The sequence below is a fragment of the Heterocephalus glaber genome, unplaced genomic scaffold (genome assembly GCF_053883595.1).
Source record: "Heterocephalus glaber isolate CG9 unplaced genomic scaffold, H.glaber_assembly_v1.0 deba00000896, whole genome shotgun sequence".
Taxonomy (NCBI): Eukaryota; Metazoa; Chordata; class Mammalia; order Rodentia; family Bathyergidae; genus Heterocephalus; species Heterocephalus glaber.
In genome coordinates this window covers 5,950,483-5,971,458 of record NW_028258170.1, presented here as the reverse complement: position 1 = coordinate 5,971,458, position 20,976 = coordinate 5,950,483, and positions in this window count along the sequence as shown.

Sequence of the window (20,976 nt, the reverse complement as noted above, 5' to 3'; positions counted from 1 at the left end):
CTGAGACCGCTTTTCAGTGTGAGCCCCTTGAACGGCATTTCCTGTTTACAAACAGCCAACCTCCCTTCCCTCCCAACTTCACGGAGCAGGTAAATCTCCACTCTTGGGACTGTCACCTTCCTCCGGAAGGCCTGTAGGACACCATTAACTTGGTACTGACCCTCAACTCTGCCTTTAGGGTCTATCCCAAGGAACTGATTGCAATGTTTGCAATGGTTTGTGCACGAAAACACCGACTTGAGCTGTGTTTGTGATGAGAGGTTTTTCAAGACAACTTGCAGAGTTAAAAGACGATTGTTCAGTAGGTTATAAATCATTAAGCTCTTGTACTACGTGATAATGAAAATGTTTATTATAAAGGCAGTACTTTATGTTTTAAAAAGTTTGAAGATCTATTTTCTTCCCTCTATATTCACAAATACATAAGCAATTAGTTATGCATGCTAAAATATTAGTAGTGGTTATCTTTGTGTAGTGGTTTTAGTTACAGTTTCACTATTATCTTTTTATTTATGTTTTCACGTCCATACTTGTATGTGACTTTTTATAAGAAAAAATCAAACATGTCATGTCATAAACTCTTACTAACATAAAGAAAATCTTTTTTTCACAGAGTCTACATTTTATCATTTTGAAATCAACTTATACAAATTTGTCACCATTAAACTTTATTTATACATGGAGAAAAAAGAAGTTTCTTATGGTGCTTTGTGCCGTGTGAATGGTGGAAAAGAGGAGGAGAAAGATTTGAGTCGATTATTTTCCTGAAGCCAAATCTGTTCTGCAGGGTGCTTTTAATGTAGGGGGACCCAGAAGGTCAGGGGAGGTGTGGAGGAAGGGAGAGGAGGGGAGAAGAGAGGAGAACTCGGAAGAAATAGCTACCGCTTCCAGCTACAGCAACCCAGGAGGAACTGAGCTGGTAGAAATGCCAGAGAAATAAGCTCTGCTATTCAACCACAGACAAACTAATAAATTTTATCCTAATTTCATCAATGCAGCCTAAATTAATTATAATAATTTAAAATCTGTTCAGTATCTGAGAAGCAGGAAGTGCTGAGGGAAATAAACACTGCTGTAATAATAATTACATTTGAATTTGGAGAGTAATGACTAGTAAGGGACAGTTTATTAATTTTTAGACTTTTTTTGTTTAAGAAATTTAAAAAGTTGGATATTTTTCCTACTAAGAACGAAAACTTTACATGTGATTACTCTTAATTTTATAATTCTGTTCCATACTTCAAAATATCACTTTCTAATCTTAAAAATGGGAAGCTTTGTGGATATAACTGTGATGTATGTATTTTACTTGTTGAAAAACTTAAATAAAATGTTTCCTAAGTTTCTACCACCATTCATAATAACTTATCATTATAGATATTAAGTACTTCTTAAATGAGAGATATAAAATCCATGGTAAGTTTAACATGGATGAGTTAACATTACTGGAAGTATTTGGAATTATTTGATACTCTCCCATATTCTATAGTTTGCATATAGTCTCTTCGGCCAAAAGTACATTAGAATGTAAATTAGTTAATACTTTATTCATGTTAATGTGCAATGTCAGAAATGAACAGTTTGAATATATAAGCTTGAAAAAAATTAAAATGTAACACAGTAAAACACTCAGAATTGTCTTTTTCTAAGGTTCACCTTTTGATACTCTGTGTGTACTTATAAGACATAATTTGGGCCTGTAGGCTACCATCTTGGCAGTATGAATCTGACCTTATAGGTTTTAATATACTTGGCTGAGTCCCATGAACTTAAGGAAGGTCAGGGGAAGTTGACACAGGAGTTATCTGACTCATACGTCATCACGTATACCTACCCCCAGTGGCTGGCAACCATGAACTACTCACATGTTATAGAAATATTCCTTCTCTTTCAGACTTCCCTGTTCTCTCTGCATAGAATATGTAATTTCCCTTTGCATTCTATATTTTGTCTTCCCTATTATTAGCATTATGCGTTCTGGTCTTTATTTGATTAATTAATTTTCTATTTGTTCAAGAGCTGATCTCAATTCCCTTTTATATGTATCTTACTTGTAAATGCTACTTGCATGTGACATATAGCTATGCTGTGCTTTTTTGTGACAATATAAATACATTTGGCTTTTAATGGGAAAATTCAGTCTATATTTGATGTACTGATCAATGTACTATAATAAAATGATTTTATTATTCACTTTAAAATGTTTATCATTTAATTTTCCTGTTTCTCACTTTTGTTTTATTTCCCCCTTTAGGAAACTCTGGGTAAATTTATCAAGCTGCTGGTCATTCCTTTTATTTCTTGTCCATTTGGAAGTTTTCTTATACTTAGCTGTCTTTTTCTGGTCACAACCATGTCCAATGCTCATAATGAAACACTTTGCAAGTATTTTAAAAAAATCCCTTTCTATCTACCTGCCATTCTAATTTCCCCACTGCTTCCTATCCTCATATTTTCAGGATATTTCACCTTTCCCTCTTCTGCATACCATATCAGTACATTCTCTTTAGATACTTTAGAAACTTTTGTTGTAAATGACTGCCTGTTTTCTTTCAATATATCACCCTATTTCAGGTATCTTTATTACTGGTGAATCATACACAATGACTATGATATAAATATCTTTATTATCTATCTAGGTATCTATCTCACCTAAGTTTATTGATCATTACTAATTTTATTTTCTTCAATTTTCCTATTTTAATAATTTCATCATAATTTGTTGTTATCTGGAAAGAATTTTTTTTTAGGAAGGGTATGTAAATCACATATTCTCCTCTTTTTTGTATGTTCACCTTTCCCTGATATCTCGGGTACACATAGAATTCTTGGTTGGAGATTTTTTATTTTTTCTCAGAGAATTGTAGGTATTATTCTACTGTCTTATAAGCACCCATGTTGTGCTGCTGGTGAGAACTCAGTGATGGTCTTTTCTTTTCTGCTATAGGTAGGTGGCCAGTTCTTGTTGCCTGAGAGCTGGTGAGAAGGTTTCTTCAGTCTGCTGGGTAACACCTTGAGGTGGCTGTTTTCTCATTAATCCCTTCGAGAACAACTTGATTCTGTCCACAACCTCAGGTTCTTCTGTAGCTCAAAGACTTTTTCTACTATTGGCTCTCTTCCTTCTGTTTCATTTAATTGAGTTCTGGAACTTCTATCATTCTAATATTTGGCCTTCCAAGTTCAATATCTGCATCTTTTATAGTTTTTTTCTCATTTACTAGACTATCACTTTAATATTATATGTTTTTAATTAATCAACAAACCATAATTTTCTTTTATTTGAAAAACCCTGTTTTAGTTCCCCCAATTCCATAGTTGCTTCTGTCTTGGAATCTTTTTTTTCCCTTTTTCATTAATTTTATCGGTACATTTTAGGTATACAGTATGTTGACATTCATTATTGGGAATTTGTACCTTTACATAATATATATTGGTTCTTATTTTTTTCCCCCATTCTCCTGCCCTTTTGGATTGGGTCTTTAAATTTGGGAGGTTTGAGAGTAGCTGGATACAAGGTCAATGCACAAAAATCAATAGCTTTCCTATACACGAACAACACACTCACTGAGAGAGAAACTAGAGAAACAACTCCTTTCACAATAGCATCAAAAAAAAAAAATGAAATACCTAAGAATCAACTTAACAAAAGAAATCAAAGATCTCTACTCTGAAAACTACAGCACTCTGAAAAACAAAATCAAAGAGAAAACATCCTTTGCTCCTGAGTAGGAAGAACCAATAGAGTGAAAATGGCCATACTTCCAAAACTGCTATATAGGTTCGGTGTAATCTCAATTGAAATTCCAACAGTTTACTTCACAGACCTTATAAAAACAATCCAAAAATTCATTTGGAACAAGAAGAGACCTAGAATAGCAAAAGCAATTCTAGGCAACAAAGAAAAGGTAGGGGGTATCACAATTCCCAACTTGAAGCTATGTGTTTGAATCTCTTTAATGTTCTTGCTGTTCCTTCTCAGGGTCTCGTCTTCTCCCCATGTTAAACCTAACCTGAATATATTGCTCCTTTTCCTCCCTGACATGCACCTGGCTTGGTGAATCATTGTTTACCCCTGCTCCTGGGGCTCCCATGCAGCTCCTGAGGTGAGCCATCTCAGCCATTCTGTGCTGACCTCACTCTGTTCTCTGGGTGACCATCTAGCGACAGAGCCCAGCCAGATTCCAGGGAGTTGCCATAAAACAATCCCTCTTCTCCCTGGTCTCTGCATTTTACCAGGTTCAACTCACTTTCTGCAGTTTCTCACAAGTTCTTTGAGGAGAAAGAAGGCAAAGATCAGGTAAAGGGCTGAGCTTCCCTTTTCACTGGCTGAGGTTGAGTTTTAGGAAGACCCACAGGTCTGAAGACTCAGCGCTTCTTACCCTCCTAAAAAGTTCCTGTCTGACTCCCCAGGACAAATTCCTGTACCATCTCCAACCAGACTTCACTTGTATCCCCTTGCCTGCTTGCTGTCTAAAGCAATAACAGCAACTGAGGAGACAGGAAAGCTGCTTGTTGAGGTGATAAGGACAAACTCCTCAGCCTCTTAGAATCAACTCTGCTCTATCTGCTTCAGTTCTTTATCCTTGAGTTGACTTGAACCAGTTGTAGTGTTTATTGTTGGATCTGTTCAATCTAGCAGCATGCCAAAGCATGAATATTCTCAAATCTAAATTGGAAAATAACTGCAGAGATTGCAAACCTACCCCAAATTAAGCTTTTGCATTCTAGGAGCTAGATGGACTCTAGGAACAATAACCATAATAATAATAATAATAATAATAGTAATAACAAAAATAATAGTATTTTCTGCTGATTACTTTTATTAGTTGATCAAACAAATACTGAATAAGAGGCTGCTAGACACGCATTAATATACCACATCATTTAGGCACTCATTCAGAAGAGGGCAATACTCTGTATTTCTCTGTTTAATATTCATGGTTATGACTGCAAAGTATGGCTATTTCTCTTCTTAGACACATACAAAATGTTTTTATGATTTTTGTTATTGATTTTCTATTATGTACAAAATAATGTTTTTGTTGTAAAGAATATGCAATTTCTACTTTAAAATACCAAATTTCTTGAGTGAGTAACATATTTGTGTATACACTTTATTAGATAATTCTTAAATGTAAATATTGCTTCTTTAAATATCTGTCAATTCTATAACTATGTGCCAGACACCCAACAGCAGTAAAAAGACATTTTTAACCTTCGTGATATGCAACTTGGTACAAAACATAATTAAATACAATAATAAATTACCTAAGCATGAGGAAATAAAATAACTTATACTATTAAAAACAAATTTTTAATTTGATATATAATATCACAAAACACCTGATGAACAGAGATAGAGGACGACAAAAAGAACACAAACGCTTTTGTCAAGAAAGGGTTCTCTGAGGGGTAGATGATTTGTAAATTGAAACCTCAAAATAATGAAAATAGCATAAATAGATGCAGACTGTTAAGTAGAGGAAATGGACATACAATGCCCTGGTGATGGTAAAGAATTTAGTACTTGAAAAGATAAGAGTTTGCAAGACTTAGTAAAAAGTAAGAAGAGTAGAAAAAAGAAGAGAGAGCATAGGCCAGGTATTGTTGTACCTTTTAGTCCATTGTATGAAGTAGGGATTATAGTACATGTGTGGTGAATTTTCAAGTTGTTATGATGAGGAGGCAGATGGGCAAGATCATAGGATTGAGTTTGGTTCAGGAACCAGTGGGTTGAGGGAAGGATGCAAGGACAGAGAAGCTTGAATCCTTTGGGTTTACATCTCTGCCTGGAGTTCCTGTGCGCCTTTCAGTCCTATCCAACTAAACTGGCATCTCCCCTTTTCTTAGCATTGCACACAAGGAGACTTCAAGAGTATAGACAGGGGATATACAAGCGAGCTTTAAAATAATATGAAAGATGGAGACCGGTGGATAAATTTGAGTAATATGCTGAAGATAAAATTAACAGAATTACCTGATATATTAGATATAAAGTTAAGCAAGTGAAAACTTTGGGGGATGATGTGGAATTTCTAGATCTAGCTATAAGAATGTTTATGCTATTTTATGAGATAAGAGAAAACTGGATGAAACTGGTCAAGCTGAATCATGAACTAACATTGCATATTTATTAAGTATAAAGTCTTAAGGAACATGTCAAGTAAGGATATGTATAATCTTGTAAGCATGGGGTCACAGATCAGATCAAACATATACATTTTGGAGGCATCAGAATAGAGACAATATTTTTGAAGGCGGATGAATACAATCACTCTAACATGTATGCTGAGCATCTGTTATGGAACAGATATTACAGTTGTCACAGAATATATAATAGTAAACAAGACAGACCTGTTTGTATGCTTTTACAGCAGGAGGTAGAAGACAGTATAGAAAGGAGCAGAAATTGAACTCTGATAACCACTCAGAGAAAGCAATCTGGTTTAAAATAGGGTGCTCAAGAGGTGAAAGCCCAATGATAAAGCATGTTACTATCAAGTTTGAAGCCCTGGTTTTAATCCTCAGCATGTACACGCGTACACACACACACATGCACACACACGCACATACACACCCACAGGAGAATGCAGGAGAGAAGAAACTAAAATTTTTAAAAGTAGAGGTTTTTAAGAAAGTGGGAATTGTTAACTGGGTAAGTAAGGTAAACACAAGAGATGATGGACTCTAGTCAGCATGGAAATTATTGGTGCTTTGAGGAAATTAGTGGTAGTAAAGTTTTGTTTTGCTTTCTTTTGTTTTCGAACTAAAGGACTATTGAAAGCAACTTCTCCAATTTTCGAGACATATTTTCTGGTGCTCCTGCTGAAAACATCATTTAGGAAAAATTTTAATCCACTTTATAGTGAGAAAGGATAAATGCAAAGCCTTAAAGAGAAACTTCTCTTTAAGGAGATCCATTAAACATTTATTATAGCATTTACAGAATGTTGGAAACCTTCCAGATAAAGCACTGCATTTGCTTACATTCCATTAGATAGCTTTATGGTGTTACAAAAATTATGATCCATCACTTATATCTCTCTAAGCTAAAGCATTTACATTGCTGTAACAATCCCTGTTTATCCCAGGGAAACATAACAGTGTTAAATTTATAAATACTCAGCATTCAACAGTGTTGCATCCATGTTTAAGATAATTGCAGTGTTCTAAAGCATTTTCTCTGAGAGACACTTTAGACTGAATGTTGTTAATGTATTAAATTCTTTCTTTGCTTAATGCTAACATGTTACATTGGATTTCCACATAGGAGTTGGAATGCACTTAACCAATCTATAATCCTCTTAATGCTTAAATAATTACAATAAACCAGCCCAGGCACTGCAGCACTGTACAAGCTCGGCAGTGTCCTCACTTAAATGTGGAGCAGTTTTGATTTTGTTGAATGACTTGCATCTTTGGGGCAGTTAAAGCAATGCTTCATTTGGCAAGAGAATTGATAACTAGTTCTGTATTGTATTTAGCTTAAAATAACAAATCAAGACATGCATAAAAGGCTAGGCAGAAGATATCTTTTAGAATTTCAGCCAAAAGTTCAAATCAAAATTCTAGTGCTTTATATTGGACCTGCACATTCATTGGATATTTAAAAAATTATGGTATCCATATACTTGATATGTTCATTTTCTCACTGCGTGAAAAGCTAGGAAATGTATAACATATTTTTTCAAGATCATATGGAATCCCATATTCTGTGAGTGTCGGTTTGTGAAGGAACTGAAAGGAATACACATTCAGTATTTTTTACCATAATGCTAACTGTATATTTGCAGGTAAATAGAACTAGAATGAACAAGAAATCAAAGCTTCTCATTTAATTTTACCTCTTTAAGTTAGCAGGTGTGTTTTAGTTTTTCAACTCTTTTCATGAGTTGAATAAATACATAAAATTCCAATTTACATATTTACTGTATTCCCTAAATTCATTTGTATATTATTTGGAGTTGAGAAAAGTTTTGTCTGGGAAAATTGCTCAAAGTAGTAAGATTCTAGGATAGTTCACAAAAGTTCAATGAACTCATACAATATAGGAGGTTTTCTTCTGTGAAATACAACCACTGTTGGATCAACAATTCAGTAGGAACATTGCTGCTAATGCCACAGAGTATATAGGCCAGTTAGAAAAGAATGACCCTGTATAAATGTATCACTTGCAATTCAAATGCCAATTGAGGCACATTGAAATCTGTCCTATGGATTGAATGAGAGAGCAATGTGAATCCTAAGGTTTAGTGTAAATTTGAGAAAAGAAATACTTTGAAATTCACGTGTGAGGTGAGTAGAATTTGCGTAGATAGGAAGAATGGTGGGCATTATGAGTGGGACAAAGATGCGAGTAAAATCTTTGCCCGACAGGACGGGTTTAGGAGCGTTATCCATTGTATTTGCTGATAAAGCTCTGAGGAAGGACAACCATGGGGGTATCTGTGTCCCCACAGAATCCTCACTCAGAATTAGGTGCTCACGTTCTCACTGGGAGACCTACTTCGGCCCATGAACACTTAGTTGGTTTGGGGGATCCCAAGCCTAACCGAGGAAGACCAGAATGCCTCCTTTTCAGAAGGAACAGCCTGTCTTTAACTTTACAGATTATGATTTTTGTTTGTTTCTTTTCAAGATAGTTCTCTGTTTAAATAAAATGTATGATCTGAAAATAAAAATCATAATCTCTGAAGCCTGTTCCTGGAAGCATGAAGAGAAGGTGTGGACTTTAATTTTTCCATGGTTAAGCTAACACCCTTGCTCGTGTTAGGATACATAGCTATATTCACAGTTGTACCACTCTGATATATATAAATGAGAAATTATACCTGTTGCCTAAGTGGCAATTACTTTTATTGCATTCACTTTTCTTATGCCAATGAGCTAGTCTTAAAGTCTTAAAGTCAGCATAGCACTTCTGTGAATGCATGAGGTGGTTTACCTCCCGAGGAACACTTTCTTCATTCCTTCTTTACTTGAATTTGTTATAATCCCAACCAGATGGACATCTGCCTCCTTCTCTAGGCAGTAATGCATTAGAGTTTGCCTATGCTGAGATTTTTAAAAAACATTTGTGATGAACTATTTAACAAGCAGTAGCAAAGGGATCCTGGAGTTCAGCTTCTTAATTAACACTACAGCTTCTGGCCAGTGTCAGGTTGAAATAATTGATTTATATTGCAGTGCTATAGCATACTCATGTTTTCACACAAAAGTATTTGGTAATCTTACTGCAAAGAGACTTTTCCTAAAACACTCCCTAAATTGCATCTGCTTTTAAAGCAAGTCAAGATGGTAGGTATTTACATTTTATTTATGTGAAAAATTAAGAAGGATTGTTGTGACTCTAATCACAATTTCTTGTTAGATATGTAAAAGTGTAATTACTTATATAACTATCTCCATCATTCTTGATCCAGTATTTTAAAGATAGGAATTTGAATGATATTGGATTATAAATGTTGCATATATATAGTATATATATGAGTACTGTGAAAGACTGCAAAGAAATATTTGTAATATTTGTTTTACATTCAAATTTATCACTGAGGTTGCCTACTGTCATAGATACCTTAAGATTTTCTTGGGATTTTATTGTTGTGAAAAAAAATATTGACTAGAGAAGACCCGCATTCTAGCACTTGACTAGCAACCTTTTGCAAATAATTTCTTTACTTTTTTCTAGGTAAAATGATGTAATAGTTCTCTAATATTGAAGGCAATTTATAGCAATAAAATTCTATGCAGTTTCTTTTTTCCACCCCCTTTCCCTTGTTCTGACCATTTCCAGTAACTCCAATGAGCAAGTGACATGTTTGAATCTTCTTGCCTCATTCTAAAATACTAGAACGTTTTAAATATTGTTATTTATATTTGAAAGTGCTTATTGATAAATACTTGAAAAAATGTGCATTTGGACTTTTTGACTCACCTCTATAAATAACCTGCACCTGATATCTGAATAGCTTTCCAGTGTTTTAGGGTTTGAGAGGTGTTGAGGGAGTAATCAGGACTTACGTGTTCTCCTGTGTCCTCTACCCTTTATCCAACCACAACGCTATCAAACAGTTCTGATGAACAAATAAATGGTTACTTATCAAATTTGGCCATGGTACAGTCTGGCTGAGAAGGCCATAATAATACATCTGCTAATCCTGATTCATTGCCAGAGACTTGCAGAAATTAACAATAGATGTGAAAAAGGGAAAAAAAAAAGCCAAATCCTGCATTTTGGGTAAACAAAAATTACAAGGCAAACTCCAAATTACAGTGAATTGATTTGAGAATCATAGTGATAAAAATAAGTAGTCTTTATTCATCCATACATGAGGCTGCATTAATACAAGTAGAATATTTTGACATCAGAAAGGAGTATACTTATCCATAGTATATTTAGAGAACTGCATTTAATTCTGTGATTATTTCATGAACTCATTCACAGCAGACTTAGACTTTAGCATGAAATCATAGTTTAGAAGAAAATGTTGCAAAGTTAACTGACCTTCGAAATTATCCCTGAAGCTTTCTAAATATGGTGGGCCCCTTTCCTAGGAGATTTTACTGGTAGTTTCATGACACATATCAAACTGATGTATTCTTTTTATGCCAATGAAGTCAGGATTAAGAACCATAGGAATAGTAGGGAGACTTCATTGTTCAAGAAACCTAGATAGTCATATAAAATTAATTACCTTAGACTTATATAATAATACAAATATTGAGTAATTTTAGTGAGTTAAGTGATTTGTGTATTTTATTGCAGTAATCTTCACGGCAATGCTCTTTTGTAATGACAGACTGAGATTCAGTGACTTAAAATATTTCTCACAAATGGTACATTTAACAATTTGCTCCCTTGATTTCAAAACTTTCTCCGTTTCAGGCATTGTACTCTGTCACTGAGAAGCTTCTGTTACATGTGTGGGGATGAGGTAGAACCCTGGACTTCTCAGAAACTGGCAGCAGGCTCGAAGTGGGATCTGTCAGGCAGTCAACTAGAAAGTATTTTGGAATTTTCCGGAACACCACAGAGCTGAGACAGGACCTATGTGGTGACGGCCACAAAATATTAACATCTCATCCCGAGGCAGAAACCTCACTAGGAAAAAAGCAAATGGAAGTGGAAATCCTTTTCTCGTTTTGCCTAGACTCTAGAATCTAAACTGCAATTGTCATTTAGAACTCTCTGTGTTGGGGTATCTATGATCTGGTCTTCACAAATGAAGGTGGATGATTTCAGCTCGTGTGCGTGTATGTGTGTGTGTGTGTGTCTGTGTGCGTGTGCATGTGTGTGTTAGGTATATTTGGCCCTCAGCTTTATTTGGTCTCACGTCATTTGTGTTGGGATTTCTGTTTCTCACTTTCTGGGGAATACTATTAATTCAAAGTTTTCTCTGTGCCTAATCGTTTTTTTAAAATCTGAAGCCTCAATCTACAGTTTCTTTGCAAACTAGTACAGCCATAAAAGTAGTTTTTCATAAAACATTTTAGGATAAAAGACCCAAAACTGTACCTTTCAATTTGAGTCGAGATTAGTCTTCATTTCAACATTTTTATATGATTCTGCAAATAAAACTTATATTGAAGACATAAAAAGCACATAGAAAATATGTTAACATTCTTAAAGCCTTTATTTTCAGTGTACTCAAATATTTTGAACTTTTTATTCAATTTAAGAGTGATAGAATTAATATTGTTGAAATGACAATACTATCAAAATTATCTACAGATTCAATGCAATCCCCACCAAAATACCAATGACATTATACTTGAGACTAGGCAAAACAAACTTAAAAATTCACGTGGAAACAAAAATGATACAAAATGACTAAAGAACTCCCATAAAACAAGAGGAAACCTGGCGGCATCACACTACCAAATTTCAAATTATACCAGAAAACAATAGTAACACTAGCAGCATGGTACTGCAGTCAAGTAGATACGTGGACCAATAGGAAAGATGAGAGGAAACAAAAACAAACCTGTGCAACAATGGCCACCTGCTTCTGGACAAAGAAGCCAAAAATTTATTCTGGGGAAAATACAACCTCTTTAGGTTCTGGGAAATCTGGATAGCCACTTGTAGAAGACTGAAACTAGAACTTTGTCTCTCAACATGTACAAAAATGAAGTCAAATGGATTGAAGACCTAGGTGAAGACCGGAAACTTTGAATCTGCCAAGAGAAAACATATGAAAACATAGACAATGGCAAAAACTTGTTGGCTAGGGTTCCAACATCACAGGTAATAATAGCAAGAATCAATAAACAGGACAAATCAAATTTAAAAGTTTCTGAATAGCAAGGGGAAAAATCAACAAAATAAAGAGACAAGTTATATAATGAGAGAAAATCTTGACCACAAATGGTTCTGACAGAGGATTAATACCTAGAATCTAAAAAGAACTCAGTATCACAGTTATACATGCATACCCATGGTTATAGCAGCACAATTCATAATAGCTAAATATAGGAAGCAGCCTATGTGTCATTAACAGATGAATGGATAAAGCAAATGTAGTATTATACATAATAGAGTACTACTCTACCATAAAAATGCTAACATTGGGTCTTTAATAGGAAAATGGGTGTATCTGATACCATAATACTAAGTGAAGTAAATAAGAAACATTTAAATATTGCATGGTTTCTCTTATATGAGAATATAAATATATGAATATAAAATATATAAATAAATTAAAATATAAAATATAAATAAATTAAACAGCAAAATAAAAGCTAGATGATAGGAAACAGGGAGATAGATCTTTTGCAAAAGGGAAGGTAACCAAGTGGGAAGGGGGGGCAAAGTAAAAAGAATTAAAATGTGTTCTGTACATGTAACAAATCCCAACACCAAATGTAATCATTATGCACTGTAAACATGTACTGACAGAAATAAAGACTTAAAAGAAACTTAACATTAGAAAATCAAATGGCCAAATAAATAACTGCATAAAAGAATTAAACAGACATTTGTACAAAAACGAAGTACAAATGGCTAATAAATATATGAAAACATGTTCAAGATCTTTAGCCATTAGGGAAACGCAAATCAAAGTTATATTGAGTTCTATTTTACCTCTGTGAGAATGACTATCATCAAGAACACAAAAAGCAAAAAATGTCGCAGAGAATAGGCGAAATCTTCCTTCTACATTGCAGTTGGGAATGTAAATTAATACAGTCACTATGGAAATTAATGTAGAGCTTCTTCAAAAATTTAAAAATAAAGCTGTCATTTGATCCAGCAATACCACTCCTTGGTATATACCTAAAAGAATTGAAGTCACCATACCATAAAGATACCTGCGTACTCATGTTTATTGCAGTACGATGTACAATAATCAAGACATGAACTACCTAATTTCCCATCAACAGATGCATATATAAAGTAAGTGTGGGGTATATGCACCATGGAATATCATAAAACCACAAGATTCTGTCATATGCAGATAAATGAAAAGAACAGCAGATCATTGTGTGGAATGAAGTAAGATCGACTCAGAAAGACAAATATTCTGTGTTTTCCCTAGTATGTAAAACCTAAAAATAATGAAAAATAGAAGGAAAACTTGTAATACAAGAGGAAGGGGAAATGGGGGTGGGCAGAAATAACTGTTGATGTATTTCTGTGCATGTAACAAAAGTAATAGAGAGTTGCACATACTTAAGCTATTTTCAGAGAACCCTGGATAAAATTAAAATTCATGTGTGAAGATAAAATAGATGGCAATGTCCATTATTACATTTTGAAATAAGATTTATAATTCTCAGAATGCTATTGAAGGATAGCAAGGGGACACAGTTACCCTTTGTGTGGAATCCTGTTGGGGGCCACTGCAAAATTCCAGCGCGGGGGCTTTGACTGTGTCTTGGATGAGCTGAGAGACTTCTGTGGCAAACTCAGTTCATATCGAGGGCGACGTTTTCCTCAATAAATTCATGTCATTATGAATACAGAAGCCAGAGAATTGATGATTGATTCTTCTCTTGTGCACAATGTGCTATTGATTTCTCTTTGTTGGCATAAATTAATTTACCTTTTTAAGTTCCCAAGAGCAAAAATGTAACCTCCCTTATTTCTTCCCCAATGGTGGCATGTTGAAGTGATGTATAATCTACTAGGAGCTTTGTTGCCTTTATATATTGCAGTAGTTTTATTAAAAACACACAAGTTACTAATAAAACTACTGAAGCAATGAAAGCTTTTAGCAATTTTTATGTTGGAAATTATGAGAATGATAAATGCTAAGAATGGTACTCTGTCTACATTGTGTGTGTGTGTGTGTGTGTGTGTGTGTCTGTGTGTGTGCGTGTGTGTGTGCATGTGGGTGTGGGCACATGTGCAGATCTGAGCCACGTGTACTTAAATAGGAAGCAAAAATGTGTTCATTCTAGTGAAGTTCTGGATACCTCTCAATTTCAAAGCTGCAGTTTAGTTGGCATAGAAATTGGTTTAGAAACTATTAAGGCAAAAAATTGATAGAAGTGGATTGTTTTGTAGAGAAAGCGGCCATGTTATTGCTTATAGGATTACTCAGACTGTGTTCCTAACTGTGAAACAAAACATTTTGGTATCACAGAAATACAAAGGGTATTCTCAAAATTATTAATTCTTAAAATTTTGTATTTGAAAGATTTTTAAATTTTTAGACCCATTTGCAAATAAAATTATAGAACTTGTTAGGTACTTATAAATTTATTTTACTGTTATAAAGCTACAACTTTCAAGTACTATATTTATAATCCAATGTGATGTTGTCCTGATTCCTAGTGATATTTCAGAATTCTAATATTAAATATAAGGTATTAGCAACTCTAGAATAATTGTGAAAATAATGTTTCTCTCTAATGACCAGTGATGTTCATTTGAGAGATGCAGATGAAAACAACACTGAGATTCCACCTCATCCCAGAAAGAATGGCTGCTATCAAGAAATCAACCAACAACAAATGTTGGCGGGGCTATGGGGAGAAGGGAACCCTTCTCCTTTGTTGGTGGGAGTGCAGACTGGTGCAACCACTGTGGAAATCAATATGGAGATACCCCAAACAACTAGACTGAGAGGTCCCATTTGAGCCAGCTACTCCTCTGCTGGGTGTCTTCCCCAAAGAATTAAAAGCATCATACCACAGTGATATATGTGCACCCATGTTCATAGTGGTACAGTTTGTAATAGCTAAGTCTTGAAAACAGCCCAATTGCCCATCAGCTGGAGACTGGATAAAGAAAATGTGGGGTTTTTAAAAATAAAATGTAGTACTACTCAGCCACACAGAACAAGAAACTACAGACGTTTATAGCTAAATGGATGCACATTGAGGCAATACTCTTAAGTGAAATAAATAGGACACACATGTGTAAATACCGAATAGTTTCTCTGGTGTGTGAAACTGAAAGTGTAAATAAGGATTGAAATATATAATAGATAACGTGAAATAGGAAGGCATTGCCCAAAGGGGAAGGGGAAGTGGGAGGGGAGGGGAAGAGAAAGGAATAAATATGAGAAAAGGAAATAAATGGAAACAAAGTCTTTGTAGATACGGAGAGGTGGAAGGATTGAAGGGAGGGCAGGAGAATGGGGAAAAAATAAGAACTAAGATATATCATGCAATGGTACAAATTCCCAATGATGAATGTAACTGTATTGTATACCTAAAATGTACCAATAAACTCAACGGAAAAAAAAGAAAATAGCAGTGCTTTTGGTGCACCATTCACATTGTAATACATGTGCAGAGCTCTGTGGTTGTTGTGTAACTCCAACAGGAATATTTTGTAGCTCTGAGTGCTTGTAAATATGATGACAATTTCAAATGTATTTTAAAGTTACCTGTAAAATCTGATTTTTCCTTAGTGTATTGTGACAGTTAAGCCACACTGTGAACTTGATTGGCTTGTAAGCCACCTATAGGATTAGTTAAAGTATATTTTGGGTTTTGTCTCTAGGCCTGAACTTGGGTACTCTATTTGGACCCTGACCTCTTCCTTCTGACACCATTCCTCTACTGTCCTTGCTGGCTGCCATGAACTAAGCAGCTCTGCTCCATTATGCCTCTCTGCCATGATGTTCTTGTCTTGGAACTGAGGATAAACTGAGTCTTCTGAAACTGTAAGCCAAATAAACTTCTCTTCATTAGGCAGCAGGTATCAATTTCTTTTTTGACCAAGAGAAGGCTAATACTTGTATATAGAAATAAATATTAAGTTTATGTTTTCCTTTCAAATTTATTTTTAAAACAATTACTTGCCAAGTATAAGATATGAAAATATCTGAAATAAATTTCAATTGATATCTTAAAATTTCCTTATTTATCTCCACACAAGTTCCTTTGAGTGGTCAAATGAAATGTCACTTTTTTGCACACATGCATTATTACAATGTTTTTTACTGCTATTAATTTCCTTTCCCTCACCCTTCCTTAAGGATTTGAAGCATTCTTAACTGCATTTCACCAATTCCTTTTCTAATACTTGCCTACAACAAGCCAAGCAAAACAAGTAGATGGTATTCATTCACTCTTCAAAGCTATTTTGCTGGTACACACAATCGCTAGTGGCCATTCAAAGTAGTAATGTTTCTGTAGGGATACAGTGCAAGCTCAATAGAGCAAATCAGAAGTATAGCACATTGAACTCACTTTGACTGTTGGCATTTCTTGACATTAATGTATACTTGGCTCATACACAGAATTTAGGGTGCTTGGGCTACAGGTATGAAGTACTTCCTCCACTAGAAACTGTATGAAAACCTTGTGGCTTCTATATCTTATGACTACAAAGTGATGTATCACCTATCTCCTGTAAGAATCTGAGCGGAATTCCATTTGTTATGCTTTTATGAAGTTGTTTTGGGTTTTCTCTTTGGGATACTTTACAAAGTTAATGACAACATTATAGTTTAACTCAATGTCAATATTATTTTTTCTTACTGTTCATTTGAGGTATTATGTCTCTAATGTTATATTTCTAAACATCAAAAATAAAACTATGTCATGATTAACAGAAGATCTGAAAAAATAATTTTAAATATAGCATAAATAATCACTATTAAAAAAATTTATAAGCTACTGGTAATGGATTTCAGAATTTTCACCAATGATTGTAGACTATTTTAACTCTTAAAATTTAATCAAAATTTTTTATGTGGATATATAACAGTTGTTATAATATCCTTAGTTTGTTTAACTTGACTTTTCTAAGCTGAAATTATCCCAATTTCTTTCCAAGATTTCTTATACTTTCTGAACCCTGATCTTTAAGGTTCACCTTTCTTTTTTATTTGTCAATTTATTTTTGCTCAAGCCTTTATGTCCTATTCCAAAATTATTTCCTTTAGTTCCTGATGAGACAGGTTGCTTGTGCTAACCTCATGCTTTTCACTCCGGTTTCCCAAGATTGTATACATCATCCAGAGTGTTCCTCTACTCCATTTTCCTCTTTTCTCTATAAAGAAAGCATGAAAGTGGCGGTCAAGTCCTTTATCCCCATCTTCCTGCAGAATTCCTTGCATAGTCTTAGGTTTGTAGATCCAATTCCTTATAAATCCCCTCTTAATAACTGGCCTGGATAACAATTCTAGTTCCAAATAGTTGAATTTTTATTAATTCCTTGAATGTCTATCGAGGAATGAAAAGACACGTGTGAAATGTGGCTCCGGCGGTCCAGATTGAGCTCTGACCTAGTTTATGGTAACCAAAAGAAAAGAACAAGTATTAATTCAGCAGTGCCACTGTCATAAGGAATGAGGGGAAATCACCAAGAGAAGGGGAAGGTAAACTAAATGGTCTTCTAAATGTCTACCACACTTTTCCCCTTGGCTTTATTAGTGAAATGTGTCAAACTATTGCTTTATTTATTGCTTATTCCTATTAGTTTCGTTCTGCAGACCTTGAGTTATTAGGTGAATACATAACAACAGAGACAGGATAAAGCTATTTCTGTCCCTTAAACATTACGTTTGGGCCTTGTCTCATCTATGTACTTTGCTGGCCGAGTTCAGCAGCTGCCATGATCTGATCCTGACTTGTTTCCCAGGTGTGAACTCCTAGCAGTTTTTCCTAGAAGACACATCTGGCCTCCTGTTCTTTGCTGCATCAGGGATCACCCCAAGCAGCAATTTAGCCCCATTGATTCTGTTTTCTTAACATAGCTCCTCTTACCGTCTTCTTTAACTTCATTCACAGGGCTTTAGTTTACACCTTAATCACTTGTTTCCTTTACCATTACAGTGGCTTACCAACTGGCATCCTCTTCTCCCTTCTTGGGCCTTTTGCTTATTTGTTGAGAAATCTTTACCAATACAAAAATGATCATATTGATCTCTACTTAAATCCCTTGATCAATGTTCTTCACATACAGACAAACACTAAAGTTTCCTTAGGTCCACCACAATTTCATTTCAAAAATCTCTCCAGTTTTGCTTAGTTTGTAACACAAGATGCAAAATGAAAGCAAAGAGTTATGACACAGGAAACCAATTAAAGTTTCTCTACTGTAGTTGTAAGTGTTATCTTTTCTTCAGAATTCCTAACTTTTTTCCCTTTTGATGCTAGGAATAAACATTTTAAAGACTTTGCTATCCTAATTAGAACTATAGCATTATATGTCACTATAATATTGTTTCATACACACATGATGTTTTATTGTCTTTTTCTATTAAAGAAACTTAAACCTTTAAGATGTTAAGTAGCGTGTTTAAGGTCAGAGCTGGGAATGGATCAAAAGTGATACCTGCATTAAGAGTAATGCACATTATTATTGCTGAAAGACCTATTAAATTATAAAAGAATATTAATTACTCCATATTAATTTGGTAAAAGGATATTAAAAGTTTTAAATGAATAGCTTCTCACCCAAACAAAATGAATAAACAATATCCACCAAATGCAAGAAACTACTAAAAGAAACGGTTGGTATTTATGTGGTTTGGGGATATTAGTCCTTGGCTTAGAAACTTACAAGGCTTGAGTTTTCATTTAAAATATATAAAATAATAATTGGAGTTTGTTGAGTAAGCGGCAGATAACACAAAAGTATTTGAGAGAGTGCACAGAAAAAAACCATAATAAAGCAACAAAGATTATTATTCCAACCAACTTTATCAGAACAGAAACTCCAGAGAGGATATTGCAGATCATATAGCATCACTCTGCTAGGGAGAAGTCCTCCAATTTAAGTAGCTATGTGGTTCTGGAACAGTTTTTAAAATAAGATGTTTTCTTATGTAGACAGGGATGAGTCTGTTGCTCAGAAAAAGTATGATCCTATAGCAGCATTTCTGTTTTAGGAAGTAGAAAGGGAAATTATGATAACTCACTTTTAGCTGTTATACTGGTTATCTGTCTCCCTTCTTCCTCTTTCTTTTCTTCTTCCTCTCTTTCTTATGAGAAAGAAAAACAAGAAAATGTTATTTTCAGTTTCTAATAAGTAGTTTCTTAGAATATGGTAAAATGTACCTGGCATAAGAGACACAGGAAAAAATTTTAAATATTTTATATGCATATTATATTCCTAAAAAATTCATGATGTTTTCCTGGATTCCATTATAATAAAAAGATTTTTTTTTAATTTTTTGCAAAACAAAATTAAAACTTTTGAGATTTCTTTTTGTAAAAGCAAATGGCACCTTTATCTAGTGAAAAATGTATTCTTGTTATATTTGTGTCATTCTTAGGTTGTTAAGGATCTCCATAATATATTTGACAGAAATAAACAGAACCATGAATGAATTTTTTAATTGTTTACTTCCAAATGCAGCAGTACGGCCTCTGGCCAGGCTTGCAGGGCCCTCTTTTCAGTCAGTACCTAACTTTCAGGCCTACTTTCTTCTCTGAAGTGGTCAACGCATCTCGGAGCAGACTCTGAGTCCTGAAGAGGGAGAGGCAGTACAGCATTTCACTTGGAATTCTGTTGACTAGAGGGTTGGGTGATTAAACTAGTCAATGTGGAAATGTATTGATTTTGTGATACATTTTCAGGAACCGATTTTTCTTTTTCTGAAACACTGTGTCATGATTTGCTATTTAGAATCTCTTCTCTTCCTAGAGGGGTATGATACAGCTTTTAACAACTGAAATGAAGATATAACAGTGGAAAAAAAGGACTATTGTGTCACTGTTACAGTCAACCCTTTAAATGTTAATAGGAAATCCACTAATATGATTTTATGCTTTTTGTTATTTTAAAGCCTTATAAAATAAAATATATTTTAGTTTCTTATACACTAGTCACGCCACTTAGAATTGCACACTATGATATATTAAATTCTAAAATTGCAAAAATGTTTGAAATGTATAAAATACTTAGTTTTACATTTGCATAGAATGCCACTTACATTTTAGATTACCTGTTTTTCCTTTTCTTTCTTAGATTTCTTTGCTACACAGAAGATAATTTATAAATTATTATTAATAAATGAATATTTTGAATGAATAGTCTCATGGTCTCTGAATACTTTGAAAAAAAACTAAAACATTTAGGATATATTATTATTATTTTTTTTTTTTGGTACTGGGGATCAAACTCAGATCCTTGCGCTTGTGAGGCAGGCGCTAGAACCACTGAGCTAAATCCTCGGCCCCCAAGGATATATTATATTGTAGGTAATTTTGAAATATTTTAGGTCATATAATAGTTATGAGAAGTTTCTGAAGTGAAAAGATTCTTTTTGCCGATGAGAAAAATAAGTTCGGGACTGTTACATAAGAGGAGTCGCATCCATCAAATGATTAATGCAATCAAGTGAAACTCAAAGCTAGTTTTTGTTTCAAATGTCCCTGGATGTTAAATAGTTTTTTCTCTTCCCTGATCATACTGGAATTTAAAGAGGAAATTAGAAGGAATTGTTCAGATAATGATAGGCATCAGTAAATTAAACCTTTATACTTACACTAAGAAATAGTGTTTTATTATTCCTTGATGATTATTTTGTAAATACTGCATTAAAAATAACTTCTAGGTGACTTTCT